Raw genomic sequence first — 19,045 nt, forward strand, 5'->3', positions numbered from 1 at the left:
TATTTACTCCGTGCACTACCTTTGTGGGTCAAAGGTCAAGATTGAGGCGTACAAAGGCCGTGAGGGACCCTCCCAGTGCTATAAATGCCAGAGGTGGGGTCACACGGCTAACTATTGCCAGATGCCGCTTAGGTGCGTGAAATGTGGAGAAAAACCACATGGCTGCGGCGTGCCCGCTCCAGGATAACGCCCCAGCCAAATGTGTGAACTGCGGGGAAAGCCACCCTGCCTCCTTTAGAGGCTGCCCCACTTACCGCCCCATCATGGAACAAAAAGTGGCTCGAGAGGTCCGAAAAACCCAGAAAGGTAGGACCCTCCCTCCTACGAGAGAAGTGGACCCCAGCTTCTCCTACGCCCAAGCGTCAGGAGGAGCCTCCGGCCTCCTCCCCATCCACATCTCAGGCACCTGCGGCTAACCCTGCCCCCCAGTCGGCGGCATCTTGCATGTCCGACCTCTCCGGACTGAAAGATATCATGGACCTCTGCAGACAAATAATCATTCCAAAGCTTATACCTATTGTGAAAGACACAGCGACGACATTAAGATCATATCCGACAACAATGGACAAGATTATGGTCCTGATAAATGCTGCTATGCAGTATTTCTCTGAACCCTAATTTTATGGTTCATTCTGTTCTGACATTTACTTAACAATCTGTGCTTGGAACTGTCAGAGTGTTGTTGGTGAGAAATATGAGCTTGAAGCTTTTATTTCTGACCACAGTATTGATATAATGCTGTTAGGAGAGACTTGGTTAAAACCACATATGCCCTTTAAAATCAAAAATTTTACTGTCTATCGTAAAGACAGACTTTACGATGAGCACGGGGGCGTAGCGGTGCTGATTAAGTCTAAACTTACGCACAGCGTTATTGACCCCCTTTCTCATGGTGTTATTGAGTCCCTCGGCATTGAGGTTAGACATAATAATTATCATTATCGTATTTTTGCGGCCTATTCACCCCCCAAGGCTCCGCTACATACAACGGAATTAGATACTTTATTAAACAACCCGTCCAAAGTCTCTTCTTTCATCGTTAGTGACTTAAATTCCAAGCATCCAGATTGGAATTCACGAGTGACTAATCCTAAGGGAAGAATGCTACAACAATACATGAGGGACAATGACATCGGGGTCTTTGCTCCCACCGAACCTACCATCTATCCCAGTAATGGTTCGCGCCCCGATGTCATTGATGTTGCAGTGAAAAAATTTTATAATTACCCTATTGATTTTAGAGTACCTAGGGAATTAAATTCGGACCATGACCCCATTATTTTCAATCTTACATGGGTTAGGTTATCTGAGCCATCTTCTCCATTGTTGAATTTATCTTTGGACTACAATAAGTTTACTTGGCATGTCAATAAAAATTAAAAACCTTTCGACATAAACAGCAGGGATGATATTGACCGGGCCGTTGAGCATCTTACCAATAAGATGCGAAACCCCCGTAAATACATCTTGAATGCTGCCCGAAATTCTACTACTAATGCTAGGGGCAACAATGGCAATCGTACGCCCACTCAATATGGCGGGAATACGACACGTCATAACTCCCAAATTAATAATAATAATAATAATAATAATAATAACATTAATGCGGGAGGTTGCGCAGACAGCCAACGAGACTCCACACCTGAAATTATTAAAGATGTAATTAAAATAAAAAATGCATATCGTAAAAGATGGCAAAGATTTCGAGACCCAGTGGACAGAGCGGAATACCGCGAACTAGCTCAAGAAGTCCGCAAGCGCTTATTTGAACGTAAGGTGGAAAGATTGGAGGAATTCTGCCGTACCCTCACAGAAAACGAATCAGATCACGAGTTTTGGCGGGTTATTCGTTCTCTGAATCACCCCCCCCTCCCCCCCCCCCAGGCGCGCAATTCATGGCCGCCACGGACTAGCATTCTCCCCTTATGATAAAGCTGAGGCCTTCGCAGACACTATTGAAAGTCAAAGTGTACCGCAGGACCTCTCTGACGACGACGATGACGATAACGAACGACGGACCCGTGAGGTACACAGAAAGGTCTCATCATTTATTCAACAATGGACACCTGACAATGACATGTCTGACGTCACGCCTGCAGAGGTCCGCAGGGTTATTAAAGACTTAAACGAGATGAAGTCTCCCGGGAATGACAGGGTTAGTAATAAAGAAATTAAATCGCTGCCCTATAGAGCAGTCATCTTTTTGGCTACCATTTTTACGGCTTGTTTTAAACAGGGATACTTCCCCAAGGTTTGGAAGACGGGCCGAGTGGTCGTCATTCCTACACCAGGGAAGGATAGATTGTTCCCTCAAAATTATAAACCAATAACCCTGTTATCTCATATCTCAAAAATACTCGAGAGACTTCTCAATCGCCTCACTGCTTGCCTCAACTCCCACAACATACTGAGACCGGAGCAATTTGGGTTCCGGTCGAAGCGCAGTGCCCCTCTAGCGGCGCTGCGCCTCGTTCAGTATGTCTGTAGATCATTCAATTTACGGCGTAGCGTGCCAGCGATATTCTTCGACAATGAAAAGGCCTTTGACACCGTCTGGTAAGAAAATTTAATAGCCAAATTCTGGACCTCAATGTAATTCCAAATTATTTAATCAAAATTATTACCTCCTATCTAACCCATAGGAAATTCTACGTTACAGTAGACGGAGAAAATTCCACCCCTCGGAGGCTCCGAGCCGGAGTCCCTCAAGGTGGAAACATCTCTCCGATACTCTACGCCCTATATGTGAATGATCTACCCCACGCAAGATGTCTACTAAGAGCTTAGGGGGATTGTTTTAATGAAATAAAAAGGTAGATAAAGCATCGGCTTTCAAGGGTACTTCCTCTGGGATGTGATAGATATTGGTGATAGTTGTTTTAAGGGTAAGTGCAATAATCCTTTCTTACATCCAACCACAGGTGAAATGAGAAGAGGATTGACACTTTGAAGACTGATATCATTGGCCAAAGAAAGTGAAGGACCATGATGGGTGGCAAACGAAAGACTCCCCATATCTCGCAACACCTATATCATCGGGTTGGGAAAATAATAAGAGGTGAGCAAGAGAGGACAGATATGCAACTTAAAAGTGGGGAGCCCAACGCAAGTAACTGGGAGCAATAGCATTGTCGTCACTCCACGCTCCAAGTTTGAGAGCCGCCTGGATCGAGATAGCCGAGCGACATCCTCACTAGATAATCACTAAAGTGGGTTATGTTTCCAATGCGGGCCAATGAATGTTGGATTTTCGAAATGGTATTGTTACATCCGTATACAGCTGCCAGATTTTAGAGGGGAGAATAGGAACACACATACCGACAGTGAATTTTTGATACCACAAACGATCAGCAGATCAAAAATTGAATTAAGCACTTTTTAGCTACCTTCTTTAAATTCCCATATTGGACAATACACCAAATGCATATCCTTTTATCAGTCGCAACCTTAACCGCACAATTCATTGTTTTACACCAACTGTAGATCTGTTTCTCTCATCTCTCCCTTTTAATTTTCAAGATAAAGAAAACTTCCTCTGTTAGAGCATTTGATGGGAATATATTTAAAAGGAACTAAACAAACTGACATAGTGGGCAGTTTTGATGATTTAATCATTTAAATTACTTTCCGCCGGATTCCTTGTTTTTCCCTTTGCTATTTACTTTACGTTGCACCGACACAGATAGGCCTTATGGCGACGATGGGACAGGAAAGACCTAGGAGTGGGAACGAAGCGGACGTGGCTTTAATTAAGGCACAGCCCGAGCATTTGCCTGGTGTGAAAATGGGAAACCACGGAAAACCATCTTCAGGGCTGCCCACTATCTCCCGCATGCAAGCTCAAAGCTGCGCGACCCTAACCACACGGCCAACTCGCCCGGTGATCCTCCAGATTCAAAAATACAAATCTTATAGTCACTTCCAAAATCGGAACATTTGGCGTACTGCTTGTGATTTGCACCTGCGTGGAACAAAACGGCAAAATACCATATAGTTACGGGTAAAACAATACGTATGGCCAACCTACGTCCAAATGATTCGAACTCAACGTCCTTTTCATCGTTAACCTGTCGGACTCCGTAGCACAGACGATCAAGTTGGCTGGTTGCATTCCGCCTCAGAACGGTGTTATTTGGAGGCGCTCAAGTGCATCAACCACCTGTCTGCACGTAAAGTATTCCAGACGGACAAAACTCAGAGGTCTCTAAAAAGCACAAAAATTCCTAGTGGAACGTAACGCCAATATTTCGTAATCATTACTATTATTATGTATATATATATACATGCGTTTGGCCCTCTAAGGAGCACGCAGAACCATTATTTAGCATTGGTATTCTTGATCTTCTTGTTCTTTTTATCTTCCCAAAACTTCCTCATCCTTTCACTATGGGATTATTATTATTATTATTATTATTATTATTATTATTATTATTATTATTATTATTATTATTATTAACCATAATCTTCCTCTTTCTGTTTCAGGAAGTGCAAAATCCTCGTCCCCGTCTGGACGGCAGGATCGTAGGAGGCTCCTCTGCTGACATCAAGAACTTTCCCTACCAGGTACGTAATGCATTTTTAAAGTGTTCAGCTTTTGTTTCTTGAGGAGTTAATTAGACTAGGTAGTCTGGAAACTGTCGAACGTATCTATCTTGAAAACCCTGTACTCTCGGTATGCCAGTTCGGGTTCAGGAAAGGAATGGAAAACTTCAGAATAAATATTTGTTATTAATCCGATTATGGATAGATATTTAAATAGAAAAAAAATGGTAAGATCTATATTACAGCTATAGATATACAAAAGCCTTTGATTCAGTCAGCAGACGGGTGGTCATCACGAAACTAGGTGGAATAGAGGTGACAAATAAAAGGATTATTGCTATTGAAGAATTTTATTCACAGGTTAAATATACGATTAAATAACATTGTAGGAGGAGATACATTCGAATGTTGGACTAAAGCACTGGTGCAAACTGTCCTTTATATTGTTCATCCTGTATATTAAAGATTTATAAGGAAATGAGGGGAAGGAGTATATTTCAAGTCGACATCTTAATAATAAAATCATTGCTCGCCTGGTTTTCGCAGACGAAATCCTTCTGCTCTCTTCAACATGTGTTGGAATGCAAAGCAGTATTGCAAAACCGCAAGGTAAATTAATATTATTATAACATTTTAAAACTGTTATGCCTCTAATTAACATTGTCGGACTTTGGGAACGGTTGTTGTTTTTGTTGTCATTCTGAAATATATGGCCTTGAAGACATCAGCCTCTATTAGACCAGGAGCATCATTCTCTAGACACGAACTAATAACAGTTTTGTGGTAAAGTAATCTACTGTTCATTAAGGTTTGCGAATTTTATTGAAATATAATACTAATAACATAGTGTGACAGTTTTCATCATCGAACGATACTGAGGATGCTGTTTCTTTTCAGCTTTCTCTTCAGTCGGGAGGTAGTCACATCTGTGGAGCTTCCATCATCTGTACTGAATGGGCTCTGACAGCTGCCCACTGTGTTGCGGGGTGAGTACATTTTATTCCGTATTTCTTGATACTCTTTGATTTTTGAGTCCGTGGGTGTAAAATTAGCCGGAAAAGTAGGTGATCAACTTTCGAAATAGGTAACATTGAACAGAATCTTTTGTTTACATACACCGAATACTTAAATATAACGTGAGTCGGTTTCTTCATACTTTTAAATTATATGATTCTTCTGATACTTAACAGCCAACGGCCGTAGCCGTGTTCAAACACCGGATCCCGTGAGATATCCGAAGTTAAGCAACATTGGACTTGGTCAGGATTTGGATGGGTTGCAACGCGCTCTTAGCGGGGGTAAGGGAATGGAGGAGAGGAAAGGAACTAGCCGCCCAACCGTACGTAACCTCCGGCTCAGGCACACATCTGCGGAGGTTCGGACTGCCTTCGGGCAAAATACACCCTTACCTTTACCTTTGATACTTAACGGAGTCAGACTCTGTTTATTATTGTTAACGTTGTACTTTTTAAGAGATCTAGCACTGAGTAAGTAGTCCGTGAAGTAGATATTCAATGTTTGTCATAAAACTCTAATGTATCCATCTCAGTGGCGCAGTTTCTTAGTCATTGTCTTTCTGTCCCAATAGTAGTTGTCCGATCACGGCTGAGTTCGATGACATCTGAGGGCGTGTTACAATTCCATGCCACACAACCTGAAGCCTCTGAAAATCTATAGCGATTGAAGTGACATTGGTTTCCAATTTGTGAGTGATCGAGGGCTACTTTGGGAATCTTAGACATGATCGCGGGCCGGACTTTAATAATAGGCAAATTTTTGTAAAATTCTGCAAATAGAACAGAGGTATCGGTATGAAAGAATACACATAGCTCAATTGAAATGAAGGTTTCTTCTCTGAACATTTCTTCGAGTGTGCATCACTGTGTACCAGCCAGTACTACCATTGAGAGAAGAACGAGGAATTAAAACCGCTTCTTACACCAATGGCAATTAAAGTATTTCGTGGTATTCACTGCATGCTACGTTGCACGAAATGTCCACTGTCAGTTTGGCATGGAGTTAAGATGTCGTATGGATCCCATAGCCCTTTCTATAATGGTTAAGAGCTGGTACTGGCATTTGTGAGGGCTTATTTGCCACCGAAGTTTGGATTTTAATTTTTTAATAAAAAGTATCCATTCAGAACAAGAAGAATACTTTGAAAATACATTTTTGAACGACCTATGAAATATTTTTTGTAAACTTTCTCCACATTCCTTAAAAATATTTTGTTAAGTCCTCGCGGGCCACATGCGGCCCGTGGGCCGCCATTTGGAAACCCCTGATCCGGAACGTACCACCGTTCTTTCCATTTTGTTGTGGAGTCCTATTAGCCGTATATATAAGGAGAAATAGATGATTCTTTGAGCAGCTTGTTTGAGCGATAAGACTATTTCCTTACTTACCTGTGTACTTGCTTTGTATTTCAGTGCCTCTGTGAGCCGTATCAGCCTCCGTGCTGGCACATCCAGCCGCGGTAGTGGTGGTTCCGTTCATCAGGCGGCTCAGATCATCTCCCACTCCAGATACGACAGCTGGACAATTGACTACGATTTCGCACTCATCAGGGTGAGAACACCAACTTTCATTCAGACAGATTAACAACAGTCTTCCTTTAAATTTGGAGGGGGTCGTTTACATTTAGAAGCTGCAGCATGAATCCATTAATGCATAACGATCAATATGGAATTCGGAGAACAAAACCTTGATGATTAAGACTTGTAGTAAATGCTACTAGGCGTGAGGCTTGAATGATATTAACTACTCTAAGGTGATATTACTGAGGGCGTCTTGTATTCTATGCTAAAATAATAGTGCTGAGGATGGGATTTACTTCACGGTATAAGCGAAGAAATATGTTTTGCGAGATGTGCACAGTCGCTAAAAAAAAAAAAAAAAAAAAAAAAAAAAAAAAAAAAAGCCTATAGTGCATTATAATTTCCTCGGAGGTGCACTCTTCTCTGAAACAATTGAAAATAAACATAAAATGCTTGTTGTGGGTATGCAGAGGGTTTGTATCTACTTGAGAGAAGAATTATTATATTTTGATGAAAATCCTGAGCTTGTTTCCAGTCATTGGACCGGGTCAGGAATGGAATGAATGAAGCCCCATCTAGCGGCGAGTATAGGAAATGTGCCGGCTGGCAATGCCTGTCGCACTCCTCTGGGGCAATGATAAATGACTGACAGATGAAATGAAATGCTAATGGAGAGTGTTGCTGGAATGAAAGATGACAGCGAAAACCGGAGTACCCGGAGAAAACCTGTCCTGCCTCCGCTTTGTCCAGCAAAAATCTCACAAGGAGCGACCGGGATTTGAACCACGGTATCGAGCGGTAAGAGGCCGGTGCGCTGCCGTAAGGCAATCTTTCTGATGATGTAAAAGGGTAGGTGGAGAGTGAGCAGCTGCCATTATAATGAAAACTCCCCAACTTGATTGTGATTTATGGTAGGCAAGCGGGCCTACCATTACAATGAAAATTTCCTAACCCAGTCTTCATATGAGATAATACGTTTGGTGACTACCCCGTCGCGTTTCTAGGGTAACGTTAAGAGCTATGCAATTTAATACAGTCTTGTTCACAATGTACGCACTACCTAATACTGTATACAATGTAGAATTCCGTAGCGAAGCACGGGTACATCAGCTAGTAGACTATATATACGAAGAGGTGCGAAACAACGTGAACTGGGTATATGCGCATTAGAGGGTTGGTCATAGTGATAAAAAATTTGGAGAAAATACAGTAATTCAATACCTCACGCCGTTGTCATTATATCAGCTGCAGAAGTTAGCCAATCAGGTCGCTTCCATAGCTTAAGACCGGCTTGAGAACCATGCGGAGAAATCAGTATCAAATACAAACCCACGGTGTGAATCAGCTGGTGTCACAGTAGCGTACTAGCTATAGAGCGATCTTGTCAGCTCGGAGGTCCGTGTTTAAATCTGTTCCCTGGTAAAATTTTGTTTTTCTTCAACAAGTGACCTCAAACTGGTCTTGAGCCACGTACAGACTTCGCAACACCGCCTCGCAAAGCCCAATTGAATTCGCCCGCGAAGCGATCTTGTAACCATCCAGACTTCTTCAGCCCTACTAATTTAATATAACATCATTTTACGCGATATCATTTGATATCAAGTTTATCCGCCATCGGCAATTATTCGTAATAACATATGTATTCTACGTCAAGCATTTGTAAATAAGGTTTTTGCAATCATATTGTATATATTATAACATCATTTATTATTATATTATGAAAGATAGGAATTTATTATGTATTGGATTTGGTTAATATGTTGAAATATAGTTGTTGTCATTTCATCTCATATTTGTGTACACGGAAAAGGTTATTCTTGAGCGTGGAAAATTACATGACTCATGGGTTTAACTCATGAGCCAAGGCTAGTAAACAGCGACCCGCGGGCGAGGCTTGCAAGCTGGTCAGCTACATCATCGCCGCGCCTACTGGACTTGTCAAGAAAGAAGAGAAGGGGAGTTGATAATTCGATCTATCGAATCAGATACTTCGTTGTATATGAGTTTTGAGATTGAACTGTTACCAAGAGTGGGGGTGAGCCCGGATATATAGAGATTCTCACCACGAGAACGGCACCTAACTACAACTTCTGCTGTGACCCGATCTACTATTAGAACATCTACTGTGAACGACGTTATTGATTTTGAGACAGTATGTGGTCGCTCCGCGACATAGTTATTTTTGTACAATGTGTTATCGCTTCGATACAGTACTTAGCTGCGGTTATGTTATCGGATCTGCGTGAGACGAAACAAGCTTACGGCTTGTGTTATATTCAGTAAATCTTCTGGACGAAGAACTATGTTTAGTTCAAGTCTACGGAATTTGGTACAAGTCTGTACCGTATAAATAGTATAGCTCAGTTGGATTGAGATTTCTACTAATATGGAAAAATTCATATCTCTGAATTTTCTCCTCATACGATCAACGCTGATCAGTTTTTACAAGTATAGGGCCAATGTCTAATTTAAAGACTAGGCAATTAGGGAGTGCTAGTCCAGATAGCCCGTACCATATCAGAGAAGGAAGGAAGGATGTCCATGGAGCCAATTCTACATCGAGAAGAAGAGAACGAGCAACCACGGAAACCCGATGACTTCAACGAAAGCTGCAATTCGTGAGCTTCAATTAGACAAAGCAAGCAATTAGTAAATTCAGTAAAGTAAATTCTAAATCCCTCCACGCTTTAAGGATTTTTTCCGATTCATCTCATTTTTTTGTATAATGAATTCATTTGTATTTTATATTGCGTTAATTTTCTTTCTTAAGCGATACTTAATGGTTAATTATTTAAAATCCTACCCCTGTGATTTAAGTATAAGTCTCTATGCTAGTAAATATAAATTTTGGTTTACAGTTTTGTTTAAAACTGTAACCCTGGCACCCAAACATCACATAGAGAAATGGGAAACCATGGAATGTTAATTGTTTCTATTTGCGTGGCAATTTGCGGGCAAGCCACAAATAGTTTATTTGATATTCATGTGTCCCAAGGTAATAACTTTCATCTCCCCAAGTATCTTGATGAGGAGAGCGAACAGTTACAATCTGATTGACTAAGGGTACGTTTATGCTGCAGCTTCGCTGCTGGCACATCGCCAAGACTCGCTGCTCGATGTTAGGCGATGATGAAACAAACCAATGGATCTCAATCGGTGCTTTTACCCTGGAGCCCGGCTTATATACGTAGCTGCGCTGCTGGCTGCTATCGTCGTCACATCCATGGTCTCAAACCCGTTTGATTTTCGAGCCTGGCACATCGCCGGCTATCCTGTAACTTGGACTGTGATTGGTTCTTTCAATGTCACCCGCTCTCCCACTCTTCCTCTCTTCGCACTCTATACACACGTTCAGTGATCACTTGCTCACTTGCTAGCTGAACCTGTCTTCGAACACAATGCTATTTAGAACCAGCGGCAAGCGGATCATCACAAGAGGTTCATATGGGATAAAAGGAGTGACGAGTTGATGAAATTTTAATCCATTTCGTCTCATCTCTTACTATCAGGGGCCGATGACCTAGCAGTTAGCCTGCTTCAAACAAAAGCATCATCATCTTCAAACTATGGAATGAAATGGCAAAAGAATGTGGAACGATTATGTCAACTTTTTTCTTTTATTCTTGCTATTTAGGGGACCTCTATCATTACAAGCAGGTGATTTATATGAAGTATCTCGTTTTTCATGGAAAGTTCGACAGTTATTTTTTCAAACTGTAAATACAATTTTAGCAGACCTAACTAAAGTCATAATAACTTACTCAATAACCCCTTATATTGCATTATTCAAAAGTACACTATTAAAATACGAAATGAAGCATTTGTAACTTCATTCTTCAATCCATTCCCGCAGTAGAAATGCATTGAAAAATCAAGACGAGGCATTTTACACTTTTTATTACACTTTCAATACACCAAATTATTGTAAGATACACTTGCCAACAGAACTGCGACTCACTCGTTAAAAAAAAAACTCTGAATTTATTCTGCACTTCAAAAGACATAGCTGGAGCTACGTTGTTTCTCCAAAGAGCTATCCCGTCTAGAAGTACGTCTTCGTAGTGTAAGTGTTCAGCCCCTCTATATCTATAATCAAATTGTGCAAAATACGAACAGCCTTAACTATCAATTCCGCTGTTTTGAAGTTTCGACACCTGTGAGCTGCCTGCAGCGTGCGCGTGGGACTGCTGCAGGGTAAAAGCTCTGTGGTGAGCAGCCTGGCTATTGCCAGCAGCGAGGTGCTAGGGCGAGCTTCCATGTGCCAGCAGCGAAGCAGCAGCATAGACGTACCTTAAGTTCAGCAGCTGATAAAATGGCAACGGCTTGAGATATCGAATTATTTTTTTCAAAATATTTATCAGTATGACCAACCCTTTAGCCCTCATATACCCGGTTCACGTTGTTTCCGACCACTCTGTATATTCGTCTTACGAACTAAGGTAAATATCGAAAATATATAATAAGTAATAGAATTTTAAAACACTGAACAAATCTTCTGTAGTGTGAACGTTAGACGTCAACACAGGTTACAGACAAATGCGAATCGGGTTGCGGAAATAAGTTAAGGAGTGGAATTGTACAATTTATTTATCACAGACCATTCTACGGCCCGGTTTCTGAAAAAAAATAAAAGCTCTTCTACAGTCTAGTTTATTTGTAGCGTCTAAAGGTATTTCTCAAAATTATCGAGAACGAAGGATACCATCAGTAAGAAAAATAAAATTGGTGAATGTAGAGTGTGGTAACCGCAATTCATTTACGTCGGTCGACGGAACGAAACTTCAAACACAGAATGAAATAGCATATTATATCATACAAATTTCATAAACACACGGAGACCCCCTCCTCCAAACACATGATAACAAACAGTTACGTCTTCAATCCCGATCAGCACCTGAGAATTTTTCATAATGAAACCAAGGACTATATTAAATTCTTTATGGAGTATGTATGTGTATGTTCAGTCCTCAGCCCGAGGGAATGTTGGATCCTCAACAGCTCCACCATTAGCTGTCATACATGGCCCAGGCATCACTGAAGAGCCGTACTATGGAAATTAGGATTGAGGTAGTTTCCCGTTGCTTTCCATACCGAGGCAGAAGTTGCTATTACATATCAGTCTGCCAAGCCACTGAAATGCATGCACCAACCGACCCTATGACCAACATTTTCACTCCATTCACAGCAGGGACTGTCTGCATAAGGAATAACATTACTAGCATCGCTCATACCTCAGTCACTTTCATGTAGTCAAAGCCGAGGATGAGAGTGAGACAGGTCAATGAAAGTAACAAATTTGTTCTAGACCTCACGAGGAGGCACAGTGCACTGTAAGCGCTAGGTCTCACCAGCAAAGACATTTATAAGCTATAGAAACACAAAAGTGTGTCAAAAATAACCAAGAATCAGGTATAAATAAACAAACTTCCTTCCCTGAACACAGTGAATAATGTTGAAACTCGAGTACCTTAAATGGAGCAATTCGTGGTAAAAACTATATCTAAAACTCTATCTAAGGTACCATAAATCGGAGAATCAATCGGTGTCTTATTCATCTGTAAATGGCATAAATAGCAAGGTCCATGAAATTAATTGATGTTTGTTTGATTGATGTTTGTTGTTTAAAGGGGCCTAACATCGAGGTCATCGGCCCATGAAATTAATTAGGTCTAGGTCTGACTATTAACACGTGTTCTTCTAATCGCATAATCCTTGACCGGCAAGTGTGCTATTACTTCCCACTACGCACAAAATACGTAATATAAGTATTGTAATAAATCATGTTGTGTTATCTCAAGTGTTGGGCTTAGTCGGTAGTCCTTGAGATACGCTACAGCTAAGATCGGTGACAATATGGGACACTTCTCAGGTGAACCTGACGTGGTTGTTACAACCAGCCAGTCTGGTGTCCATGATCATCAAGGCGTAAAGTCGATATTGTTTGATACAGTGGTTAGACGGTTCGAGTCCTCGAGTCCTGTTCGTCGAAATTACCATCAGAATGTTGGCCAGCAGGGTTGGAGATGTGGTGGTATACAATTTCTAATCGCTAGATTGCGCGCCAAAAGCCTGGATTCAATTCCAAACGTATCCACAGTGTTCATATGGAGTGCTGACATATGAGGCTGTTGATGGTGATTAGTCCATCGGATAGGGACATTAAGCCTTGAACAAACCTTTTAGGCCCGGTTTCACAGTATACGCTTAAGCCTTGGATCGGGCTTAAGCGGGAGCTTAAACTCTGGACGAGTTTCACAGTGGGGAGTGCAAGTGGTAAGCCGAGCTTATCTGTGACTGGCTTAAGCTGTATGAAACTGAGGTTTAAGCTAAGGATTCAGATCAGATGGTAGAGCGCTGGCCCTCTTATAGCCCAACTTGGCAGGTTCGATCCTGTCTCAGTCCTGTGGTGAAGGTGCTCAAATTCATAGTTAGTGGGACGTAAAACCAATAACATTAATAAATAACTTATATTTCTGAATATATTTCGAGGCTCAAGAGACAAAAATGTCGGTCGGTCACTTGCTTTCTTGGCTTACGCTGCGTGAACCATCAACGATAGACCCCAAGTGTAAGTGTACGAATTGTAGAGCATAGAAACCTCTACAAAAAAGTCCGCGATGGTATATACCTATTTCCAACCGTTTGCCCTCTAGAAACGATGTATAACCTACAAGTCAATCAATCATAGGCTACGGATGTAAACAAAGATGAGAATTGAATCACTGCGCATGCGCAAGCATTACCAACTTCGGAGATCTTCAGCTTAGTAAAACTGCACATGGTCCCCCTACTGTGAAACTCGTAGTGTTTAAGCCAAAGAGTAAGCCTAGCTTAAGCGGCGTGCGTGGCTTACTAAAGCTTCGGCTTAAACTCAAACTGTGAAACCGGGCCTTAGTGTTAATCGACAGGAGTAGTTTAAGTGACGGCACTGGGTTTCATCCTCTCCCTTCCTGCTATAATATATCACGTCATCCATTGCATTTTATTAACTCCTCTGATATGGTTGACGTCAGGAAGGACATCCAGCCATAAAAGCTTGCTACGAAGATTCATCTCACTTCAAAACCGATCCCGTAGAGAAAGAGGATATTGGTTGGGCAGGAAATACTGAGAGTCAGAACTACTACGCTTCAAAAGCTTCGTAGTCCGGAATGTACTAACGCTATTGGTTTACACCCGAACAACTACTATTATGGTTTCTGAATAGGCCGAAGTGCCTTAACTACGTCCTGCAGGAGATTTTTTACGTACCGTTATATCTACCGACATGAGGGGGGTAGGGGCCGAGATCAAACCTGCCAATTTAGTTTCAGGAAGCCAGTGCTCTGTCGCACTAGTCATTGAGTCAGATATTTCGGGTTGTGCCTTGAAAGTTAACGCTTCGAGACACTAAAATCGCTAATAGTTCCACGGGAAAACCGAAAACCACTTCAAAAGCATCTGCAAAGCCATCAAATACCTTTATCTACTTAAGACGCCGTCTTCACGTAGCCTCCTCTGATCTCGACAATGCAATATGACAAACTTCTTCTGATGTACATCTGTGCCACCTTCGAATGTTCTTTACCTATGAATTTCTCCGTCTACCAACGGACCGTTCCCTTGTATCTTCCCTTCAATAATTAGTTGTAATAACTAATACCGCTCGCCCCTCATTGCATACCCTAAGTATTGTGTTTTCCTGTGTTTTTTAATAAATAAGTTCTTTTTCTTTTTCATCCGATGAAAGACCTCGACATTTGTCATTTTTAACATTGAACGAATGCACAAGACACGGCAATACAGATCTATTTCAAAGGCATCTATACGGATTTTAGTGCTTGGATCCACGGTCCAGCTTTCACATCCATATAAGATAATTGGGTATATGTAGCTGCGGACCATGTGGATTCGTAGCTACAGACTGAGATTCGACCTTAGAAATAATTTCTTCATGGTAATGGATTTGTTTCCTGGCCTGCTCAATTTTAGATTGTATTTCTCGTCTGGAATCACACTGGTCGTTCAGCATGGTGCCTAAGTACTTGAAGAAGAACACTTGCTCTACTATATGACCGGTAGATGGGGGAACAAACGAACAGTGAACGCAGCGGCCTTTGCTGATTCTTAGACAAATACTGATGACAGTTTATTTAAGTACTTCAGACTGCAGTTAATAAATTACAAGATTTTACTTGTAATTGCTCTACATGCACATTTATTTCACTAAAATCTAAATATTGACCACTACTGCATATTATTCAGGCTTACGAAACGAAAGAGTGACACCAAACTCTCGCAAAGCAGCCATCCTTTTGAACATGTGCAAAGGTCAAGCATTTACCTTTCGTCATTAGTTAAATGCTCTTGCCTGCTCCGGTACGATGAGATGCTGATTTACGCTTGTTTATCTCGTAAACTCTTATAATTTCTATGTTGGTTTGAATCGGTGAATGACGTAGCTGTTAGGCCCTTTAAACAACAAACATCATCATCATCATCATCATCATCATCATCATCATCATCATCATCAAGAATTCAACAATTCCTAAAATTGATGCACATCAAGTTACGGCCACTATGTATGGCAACATATCGTTATCCATCTACGTGCAAATGTTAGGGATTTTATTTCGTTATGCAGTCTATGATCTATACTGTCAGTTTCTATTTTGGTTTAGTCTAAAGAATACTTTACCTATGACAGTCCAATATGTGTGTGGATACATGGAAATATCAATGCATAATTCATCCCTATGAAAAATGAAAACCTACAACCTGTTTTCCAGTCTTTTACCGGGTCAGGGATGGAATGAATGAATGAATGAATGAAGCAGATATAGGCTATTAGTACGATGGGGTCGCCACTCCCAAAGTGATTAATTAATGACTTATAGATGCTATGAAATTAGAATTGATAGTTTTGCTGGAATGAAAGATGACAGGGAAAACCGGAGTACCCGGAGAAAAACCTGTCCCGCCTCCGCTTTGTCCAGCACAAATCTCACATGGAGTGACGGGGATTTGAACCACGGTATCCAGCGGTGAGAGGCCGACGCGCTGCCGTCTGAGCCACGGAGGCTCAAGTCATCCCTATAATGTGTTCAAATATGTCCAAGTGTGTTAAAAAAAAAAAGCATAACAACGATGATCAGTCCATGTTGTAATAATTAGTTGATACTTGCCTCACAGTTGGCGTCAATTGTAAAGCTACTGCTATCGTGTAGGTCACCATTTATAAATTTACTTATTGTACTTGAACTTACTTCAAATTATTAAAATCATCTGAAATGTACGTACTTTGGGCACCAGAGTTCGCCAACATAAAGCTCTCACATTTAGATAAAGCATAACAATTGTCTCCTCACTCTCAGGGCATGTACTTGAGCCTGCGTACTGGTACATACGCTGGGGAGTTATCTAACCTTCTGAAACGATTAAACGGGTGGGATCTTCACCAAGGTTATCTACCAAGGTAACTGATACACCAAATTAACACAAGTGATAGATATTGAGGAGAGGTTCGCAATGCTGCAAGTTTTACGTCTGTAGCTTGCAAAGTTCTTCAGGAAAGTCGTGTTTTGTGAATTGCTAGAATTTTAATGCATCGGCTGACGGTAGATACTGATGAGGCTGCAGGAGTAATTGTGCACGTGTTTAAATCAGTTGCTGCCTGTTGTTTTATCTTTAAGGTAGAGCGTCCGCTGTCAACGAAACAAGAACAACATGCATATCTTATTTCCAGAGGAACGACAAGCGTTAGTACATTGGCCGAGTTTTGTAATAGTACAAAGCGTAACTTCGGGCTTTAAATTTAACTAATCTAATGAACGTGCATTAACTATTCAACAATATGGCATTAAGCGTAACTTGGCGTATTCCAATAATGATAATCCTGCCCCTATTTGTAACCTGGAGGTTAAAATTGGCAACCACGGAACACTATCTTCAAGACGGCCGGCAGTGGGGTTCAAACCACGCAGCATCCGATTACAGCAAACGTGCCGCTGACAACTGCGCTATGCTGCTTGGGTTGGCCAGCCCGTTAATTTATAAAATATGATGGGAACACAACTGTGCTGCTGCATAGCTAAATGGCTAGCGTACTAGCCTACCGTCCTTGAGGCCCCGGGTTCGATTCCCGACCTGGCTAGGGATTATTACATTAGAAATAGAGAAGGGACGAGAATGAAATGAAGCATTTGCAATCCAACGGTCGAGGTGTACGGATGTGAAGTGCTTATAGCGAGTTAAGAGTATGTGCGTGTTAAATACAAGAATGGGAGTCTCTATCGTACAATACAGGTGGATCTTTACAAACCTCATATCTGTCTATGTATTAGTGTAGCATATGTGTAGATCTGCGTTTGTATAAATTTGCATATATCATTTTTTTTAAACAGTATATTTAACAAAGTACATAATATTGCAATCTATGTATAAGATCAATCCCTATCATCCCTATTGTCAACGAAAGAAATAAAATAAAGTCGAAAATCCTCCACCCAAGAGGCAAAACCCCTCTCCATCTCCTTCATTTTTCACTTCCTTTACACACCTTCCTTCTCCATTACATCTCCTTGACCCGCCCGGATCTGTTGGCCAGAGAGAGGGCCCTCTATGTGGCCCGCCCCACTCCTTCAGGGTGGGTAGTGAACACTTTGGAAGGAGAAGCAGAAGAATCAGCGCTATAGAAAGGTGGCATTGCAGGATAAAATATCAAATACATGAAGTGAAGCTATTGACCTAGAGAGGTGAGACTATGAACTCTGATAGACAACCTCTCATTGGAAAGGAAAGGACGAAATGAGTGTTGATAAAGCGTGGGCAGATATGGTTCTCCACAAAATTAGTTTATTTCCACTTTCTATATTACTTAGAGCTAAACTACTGTAGATGTGAGAAGTGAGAACATTCAGACTGGGCGGTCGTTGGATAAAATGGACGTCATTCAAAGCCAGTTGCCTGTTCTTCCTGTCCTACATACACTTCCTATACCCCTCTGGCAGGAGGGCTGGTATATACTTGCGGCTCAACTCTCATGGGGGAATGCCTGAAATGTGCTGCGACACCCCAGGACGAAGGGTACGAATTTAATTTTACGAAACTGTTGCAAACTTTGGTTTGGGAAGACTCTGGAGTGAGGAGACGAGCTGCTTGACTAAGCGGTATGTTCCGATCAGTTAGCAGAGAGACGGAGTTGGATGGCATTAGTAGACAAATATGCTTGAAAGGATTTATTTCAAGTAAGAAAACTGATAATATGAAGATAAAGTTGGAATTCAAGAGGACATATTGAGGAAAATATTAGTTTATAGGAAGCTGATTTCAAAGAATTTGGAATTTAGCGAATATTTCCCTTGGTAAATTATTCCAGTCCTTAACTCGTCTTCCTTTAAACGAATATTTGCCCAAGTTTGCCCTCTTTAATTGCAACTTTACCTTCATATTTAGATTTTCAAATGTAGCTCGTCAGTGTTATGTTTAGGGGCCGTATTTTTTGGTAATAACGATATGCACGAGTTTTCTTGATATCTTCTTTCTTGTCTATATATGACTTCCCAGGTACTAAAAATACCATATTTTAGCAAAATGAACTCGCGAAATATCGCGAAATTTGATTTATTGCGCGAATTGCACAAATAATCGCGAAATATACACCATTTGGTGTGAAAAATGCAAAATGGTACCAGAAGAGCTCTCCAATAAAGCTTAAATGCTTCTGAGAACTTGACTATTGTAGTTTCCTTCTCATTTGCTTGATAGCGCTGTATATTCCCCACACAAATGCACACAAAGCAGTAGGGCCTACGCACTGTGTATCGAAAGTATGTGTATTCAGTTCCGCGATCTCTAAGGCAGTCGATAAAAATCAATATCTGTTATCGATTACAGCAAATAGCGTTGTGGTCGTAACAAGATACAAGACCGGTCGTAGATACAGCAGTGCGCAATGAGAGTTCGCTACTTACGAAACTTTATCGGCA

The sequence above is a fragment of the Anabrus simplex genome, chromosome 5 (assembly GCF_040414725.1).
Source record: "Anabrus simplex isolate iqAnaSimp1 chromosome 5, ASM4041472v1, whole genome shotgun sequence".
Taxonomy (NCBI): domain Eukaryota; kingdom Metazoa; phylum Arthropoda; class Insecta; order Orthoptera; family Tettigoniidae; genus Anabrus; species Anabrus simplex.